Source organism: Protopterus annectens, chromosome 11.part0, assembly GCF_019279795.1.
Source record: "Protopterus annectens isolate FY-2018-M chromosome 11.part0, PAN1.0, whole genome shotgun sequence".
NCBI classification, from domain to species: Eukaryota; Metazoa; Chordata; order Ceratodontiformes; family Protopteridae; genus Protopterus; species Protopterus annectens.
Genome location: NC_056745.1, coordinates 1413088102 through 1413095745, shown reverse-complemented (window position 1 = coordinate 1413095745; position 7644 = coordinate 1413088102). Strand labels below are relative to the sequence as shown.

At 41.7% G+C, this 7644-nt stretch overlaps 1 protein-coding gene across 1 annotated transcript in view; it reads left to right on the top strand.

The window, feature by feature from the left end:
- Window positions 1-7644, top strand: part of TFEC (transcription factor EC) — a 505518-nt gene that overhangs the window by 283184 nt on the left and 214690 nt on the right. The gene's annotated exons all lie outside the window — the stretch shown is intronic.

The following is a 7644-nucleotide window of genomic DNA, read 5'->3' as shown; positions in this document are numbered from 1 at the left end:
AATCTAGTTCTGATGAACATTAACCGAGTATAAATCTGACCCCTTCAGTACAGTCATTACCCCTCTGAGGTATGCACATTAAACTACTCAGAAAGTCCTGGAGTTCACATATTGACTTCTTTTGACAAGTGTAATGTTTCTTAATTACCGCACATGGCACGTATCACTTTTTAAATTCCTAGTAAAAGCTGACTGCCAGTACAATCAGCTTGCCAAAGACAACTTGAAAATAGCACCTTTAACATAATATCAGACCATGGAAGTACTGTGCACCTGCTAGAGACAAAATAGTTATTCTCACATGAAAGCAGATGATTTCTGTTAGTTTTAAGTACTCTTCTTGATGTGTCTTTCGGCTTTTTCCAGTTAGGGATCGGAACAGCGGAACTCCGGTCCGCTAATGATTGGCAGTAGATTTTTACGTCCTGAGTTGCCGGCCCTGCCACACAACCTTCAACAAAGGTACGCCCATTCATGCATGTCTCCACACAGAAGACGCTGTAGCTGAGAATCGAACAGGAGAATGTCTTACTGTGAGGCGACAACGCTACTGCAGCACCACCACTGCAGTATTAGTTTAATTTAAGTACTCTACCAATCAATAATCATATGGTATATAAACATTGTACTCTATGATGGTTTATAAACAAAGACCATAAAAGATCCATATTCTGCTGATACTAGCTTTAAAGAAATTATTTAAAATAAATATGCAAACTTAACACTCAGTATCATAAAATCAGAAAAACAGTTGAAATCACTGAGCTTTCACAAATGTTTTAGCATATTATTTTTAGGTTGTATGTTGATGGTTTGGAACAAAGACCTCATTGAACAATATCACCTCTCTTTAGCCATGTTGAACCTTAGTTGAACTTGAACACATTGGGACTTTAACTCTGATAACCGAGAGGCCCCTGGATTTGCATTTTTCTCATCTATTTATAGGCATAGCACAGTCCAAGATTCCCCTTAAGGGATGATTAGAATAGTGTAGCAGAAAGGGACTTGGGTTATTTGTGTCCATCTTCTGCTTATGTTTTTCTTCATAATTACAACATCTGTGCTGCACTTTAGGAGTACACTGACATTCTGAACATCTTTCAAAACCAGCAACAAGTAAACGATTCCTAAAATGCCAGTCTTTGATCATTATACTGACTTGATCATTGCAGCTGCACTGGAACTGTTGAGTGTCTGCAGGTATAAACATAGATAATTAAAATGCATATGGAACATGGCAAGTACTTAGATACATAACTACTGCACGCTGCCTTTTATTTATTTTTGTTGTGTGTTTGTGTGTCTGTGTGTGTCCGTGTGTGTGTGTGTGTGTGTGTGTGTGTGTGTGTGTGTGTGTGTGTGTGTGTGAGAGGACATAGTTTATCAGAATCTTGCTACCTTTATCTTATTACAGTGAGTACGTAGCCCAGAAAATCATTTTTCATAACATTAGAGTAGCACTACTACCTATGCATTTCAGTGATGACACTACAGTCATGTTAATGTGCTGTAATAGGTTCATAGGTAGGTTCATAGGTAGGTACTAGGCTATCTGTCAGAGGGCATTTATAAGCCTAGCCACAGTGTGTCGGCTTTTGCCACCCCATTGATTAATTAACTGATCCTCTGTCAAGCAGAGCCAATTAAGTGATCCCAGGGGTGTATTTTCTGTTACCCATCCACTCGTCAAGGTTTCTCTTGAAGAGTGTTAGTGAGGGGCTCTGCCTGATGTAATTTGGAATTTTGTTCCAAAGCATGGGGAGTCTATGTGACAGAAATCTATCCCTCCAGCATGTTCTATTTATTGTTGTGGTGAGGTTTAGCTCACTAGAGCGCGTGGCTCGCAGTGACTTGGATTTCTTTAGGTGGAGCATGTCCCTCAATTCTGAGTTGGACATGGCTTTGTAAGTCAGGCAGAGATCACCTCTGAATAAGCGATATGCCACTGAGTACAGCCGGAGTTTTTTCAGTTGGGCTGCATAGGACATATGTTGCGACCATTAATCCTCTTCGTGAGGTACTTTTGTGGTCTTTCCAGCTGTTGGAAGTGTCTTGTGAGGTACATCCCAAATGGGGCATTGTACTCTATGATGGGTCTAATGAGTGACGAGTAGAGGGGCACTATAACTTCTTTATTTCTAGATGTGAACCCTTTAGTAATTAGATGGGCCACATAGAAGGATTTCCTAACTACTTTGGCAATATGATTGTCAAAGGAGAGATTACTATCTGCCTGGGTCCCCAGATCTCTTATTACCTCTTCTGTATTAAGGGTGCTGCCACCTATGTGGTAATTCGTGGGTGTTTTGTTTTTCCCAAATGGGATGACTATGCATTTTTTGGCATTTAGCTTGAGGCCATGACTTTGACACCAGGTGTCCATCTCAGTAAGGCCCTTTAGGAGGATGTCTGTGTCAGCTGGAGAGTCAATTATGGCTCCCAGTTTGCAGTCATTGGCGAACTTGGTTAGCCATAGTCCTCCTGTGTTTGCCTGTACTTCTGAGAAGTATATGCTGAACAGTAGGGGTCCCAGGACCAAGCCTTGCAGGACACCACTTGTGATTGGTTTAGAGTCGGACCTGGAGCCCGGTTTTCTTACTGTGTGAGTTCTGTCTAGAAGCCAGTTGGCAACCCATCTAATGACATAGGGGTTTATGTTCAGGCTGGTGAGTTTTTCTGTAATACCTGAGTGGGGAATGGTGTCGAAAGCCTTGGCAAGGTCAGGGTAGGCTGTGTGAACCACCTTTCCCTCATCTATGGCCTTGGTGACTGTCTCGAAGAAATCAACCAGGTTTAGTAGGCATGATCTGCCCTTAACAAAGCTGAACTGGGTCGGGTCAAGTGTTTGGAAGTTCCCAATGTCTTTGTTAATGAGTTCCATGATGATGCTCTCCATAGCCTGGCAGACCAGCCTAGTCAGGCTTATGGAGCGATAGTTACCAGGGTCAGTTGTGGCCCCTGCTTTGTGGAGAGGAATAACCGTTGCTGTGTGCCATTCTATGGGCACGTAGCCTGTGTAGAGGCTAAGGTTGAACAGCGTGTTTAGGCGGGGGGTTAGTTTGTTCTTTAGTTCATGCAAGACGCAGCCTGGGACACCATCTGGTCCCATTGACGCTGTATTTTTGGCTTTTGAAAGGGCTGTTTTCACCTGTACGTCTGTGATTTTTTGGGACACTATCCTTTTCCGGTATTGTTGTGGGCCCTTTTGGAGGTGGGGGGGGGGGGTGAAGTTTGCACTGAATCTATCTGCCAGGATGTTGGCAATGCCAGTAGGTTCAGTATATTTTGTGCTATTTTGCACTAGTTCAGTGCATATCTGCGAGTTGCCACTTAGATTCTTAACATAGCTAAAGAAGGCTTTGTGGTTTTCTTTTGAATCCTTGGCTATTTTTCTTTTGAAGTTAGCCTTGGATGATTTCATGAGGGACCTCAGTTTCTTACTGATACTGATCAGGGATGTCTTTCCTTCATGGGATTTGCTTTTTTTCTGAACTAGTTTCCTCCTTCTATTGTATAGCCTGTTTATTGCAGGGTTCCTCCAAACTGGTTTCCTTCTCTTAGAGGAGTGAGTCTTGGTTTTGCTAAGGATGGCACTATCCATGCATCATTGTAGGTGCTCATAGAGTGCATTTGTAAACGTTTCTGCATCTTGGGCAGCGTTATCCTTTAGCGTGGGGGCTGTGAAACTTACCACCTCTGTCTTAAGTAAGGTGAAGTTTGCTTTAGAAAAGTTTATTACTGTGGTTTCCTTAGGTGGGGGTGGGGGTGTGGTGTGGACATCCAGAGTGATTAGTTTATGGACTGTTATACCAGTGATGGGTTGACCTCCGGTGTGGAACACCTGTCGCCCATGTTGGTGATGACCGGGTCCAATATATTTTCACCTCTGGTAGGGGAGTTCACCAGCTGATCCAGGGCATTTGAGTTGATGAATTCCAGGAAGCACTGGGCCTGAGAATTTGCAATCGAGTAGTTTTCCCAGTTAATGGTAGGGTATTTGAAATCGCCCAATATCAGGGTGTTTGGTAGGACCTTCATGTTTTCCAGTGTCTCCAGAAAGGTGGAGTGGTGGCCCTGGGTCATGGAGGGTGATCTGTAGCAGGCCACAACTTGTATTTCAGATTTGCCCGATGTTAGTTGCACATGGATGATTTCAGAGGTATCATGCTGCTCCACTATCCTGGAGTTGTGGGTATCCTTGATGAATATGGATACACCCCCTTCTTTTGTGTTTCGGTCTGTGTTCTGTTGCCGAAACGTGTGGTATGCGTTGTAGCCCGGTAGTGCTGGGGTGTTCTCTGGAGCCTTGAACCAGGTTTCAGTTACTGCACAGAGGTTGATGTTCTCCATACTGAGGAGTGCTTCGAGCGTGTGCATTTTGAGATTTATACTTCTGGCATTGAGTAGCATAACCCATAGTTTTTTGTTAATTGTGCTGTTTATAGAGGTGGGTTTGACTTTTGAGCCTTGCCTAAAAAAGGCACTATGGGGGCAGCAAGAACCTTGGCCAATATTTGAAAGCCTAGGGATGCAGGTGCAAGCCATCTCTTGTGAAGCAACGCGGCTTGTTGGCCATGTTGTCCCAGGCTGATAGAAACTGGATCCTCTTTGAATGACACCTCAACTTAGCCAATTGTTAAAATTGATAATTTTTTCTTTATACTGAGGTATCGTTCTTGGTGAGGGCTGGATGCTACTCAGCGTCAGGGTCATATCAGCCTGGGCTACATGATCAGAGAGCTCTTCCATGTCTCTTTTCAGTAGTCCAGGGAGGTACATCTCAGGTCATTCACACCAACACGAACAATGACAGAGTCATATTTGTACTTGTTCTGGAGTGACCTGAGTGCTTGTGTTATGTGGCGGATTCTGGCTCCAGACAGGCAGCTAAGAGTAACCTTCTGCTTGTCCAGCCTAGTGAGTGGGACATCAGTGTGCCTGACTATAGAGTCACCTATTACTAGTGTGTTAGGCATGTTATTTCGCCTTAAGGGCTGTGATTGTGCGGCACACTGATTTTGAGTTTTATGTGTTGTCTGGTTTGTGACGGGAAGTGCAGGTTGTTTGGGTGTCTGCTTTGGAGGTCTCTGATGCTTTTGCAGGTTTTTATTTAGAGCCTCCGAGTATGATTTTGTGCATTTATGTGTATTTTTTGCCAGTGCTGTTTTAGTAGGTCTGTGTGTGGCTGGAGTTGTGGTGCAAGTGTTAACCTTCTCCTCTTTACTGTCTGTTCCAGTCTTGGGTGGAGACAGCTTAGCTTCCAGTTTGGCTGTACAATTGCATCTCTCACATGTTTGTGTTTTGTGGTAGGAGGAGAGGGTTGTCTGTGTACATGAGGCAGTTGTAACATTGCCTCAGGATACCCAGGTTCACCAGCTGGACTGGAGAGTGCACTTGAAGTTGCCCTTTGGTCATGCCTGAATAGTAGGGTGAGCTGCTTAGTCACTTGGTTGGTGAGGGGTGAATAAAGAGTCTTGCCCTGCTGGGCAATCAGTGTCAGGGTATATTAGTGCTTGCTATTAAGTCTGAGCAAGTGCTGGGCTGTAGGATGCTTTTTGAGTGCTTACGTTGAGAGTTAGACTAGTTTCAAGGGAAAAACTGAAGAGGAGACTTAGTGGAGCCGGGAATAATTTAACCGTTGCTAACCGGCACTGCCAGGTGCACAAAACTGTGCAAATGTGGTTTTTATAGTAGGGAAATGAAAGACATAGAAATTAGCTCAAAATGTCCAATTTCTAACTTCTGACTTCTGGGCTGGAACCACTCCTCCAGGGACAGATAGGTTGCTCAAAGCTCCCCTCTCTCACAGGTGAACAGAGAAACTTCCTTCTATCCAAGTAAGGTATGGGCAACTCAGAAACTAGTATCACAGCCCTGAATTCAGCACTAGCCTGAAAACTGGACTATACTAGCTTAGAAAGGTGGGAAACAACAATTTTTTGGGGGTTTTTTTTGAAAAGATAAGGCAAAAACAGTAAAAAATACTCTCAAAACAGCTCTAAACGACTACAAACGTTCAGAAAAGGTTATCGCACTTTAGTGTGTAGTCTACAACAGTTAAACAAATTATTTAAACAAAAAACAACTTTTTAAAAGTGCAGGCAGTCAAATAAGTACAATATGTGAAAAAAACAAGCTTTTAAATCACAATAAAAGCTGGAAAATCTGAGTTTAGGTGGAAAACAGTTAAGAAAAGCAAGAAAGTACAGAAAACTGATACTTAATTACTCCAAAGTCTCTCTCCTATACTAGAAGTCTTGTATCAATTTAAGGCTTTCTAGTGCTACCAGTAGGTTAGTTACATGAAAGATGGGAAACAAGCACAGATGTGGTCTTTATTTAATGACAGGTTTTACCAACAGAAAGTTGGCGTAGCAATGGGCACGGCTTGTGCAAACAGCTACGCCAACTTAGTATTGGCTGCATGGGAGAAAGATCACGTACTAAGCACTAGCAATAAGCATGCTGGTAAAATGATATGGTACATACGTTTTGTAGATGACGTCTTCCTGTTGTGGGATGGTACTAGTGAAGAGCTGCAAGAGATGATGGAGTATTTACATAGCACCACTGATTTTTTAAAATTTACCAGTCAACATTCTAGGGACTCTACTGAGTTCCTATATGTCCTGGTTAAGAAAACAGCCTTAGATGAACTTACAACAGGGATGTATAGAAAATCTACATGGAGAAATAACATTCTGCATAAGAATAGTATGCACCCAACATCTGTACACAAAAATGTAGTAAAAGGACAACATATGAGAATAAGCCGCTTATATAATACAGACGAAGGCTTTGTGGAGACAATGACTATACTATAGAAATACCTTTTAAATAGAGGCTATAGTAATAAAGACATAAATGAAAGCTCTAAATATACTATTGAAAATAGGGATGAGAGATGCAAACCGTTCTTTTCAAATACTATAGAAGAAGTCAAAAGCAAGGAAGGCCATGATTCTAAAGTTAGATTCCCCATAACTTATTCGAGTGACATCAGAAGGTTCTGCAATATTTTCGAGAAGAATTGGAATATTTTATTATCAGATCCTGATCTGAGAGAATTGCTAGAAGATAGACCCAGCTTTAATTTTAGAAACAAGAGATCTTACAAAGGCAACTCTGTTATAGATTTAGAAACAATGAAGTAATGATACAATCAGATAGGCAGGGGACTTTTCCTTGCAGAAATTGTACAGCATGTGACTATTTATATAATAAATCTACATATAAACATCCTATACTAGGATTTATAATTGATATAGATTTTTATGCTGACTGCAGTACACAAAACTTGGTTTATTTCAGCTTCTGCACTGTCTGTCATGCCTTTTATATAGGCAAAACCGATAGGTGTCTAAAGGAACGTATCCTTGAACACCTTAGAGATATAAGAAATAAAAAAGACACAAGTGCTTTAGCAAAACATGTGGAAGAAGAAGATAGGAAGCATATTTTTAATTTCATGGTTTTAGAAATAATAAATAAAAGTAAGAGGGAAGGTTTTATAAGGAATAAGGTAGAGGAAGCAGAACAAAGATGGATTTTATTGCTTCAGGCAGCTAGGTTTCCTGGATTGAACAACGCTGTTTCCTTGAAACCTTTTTTAAAATCTAGACCACTAAAACACTGAATAAT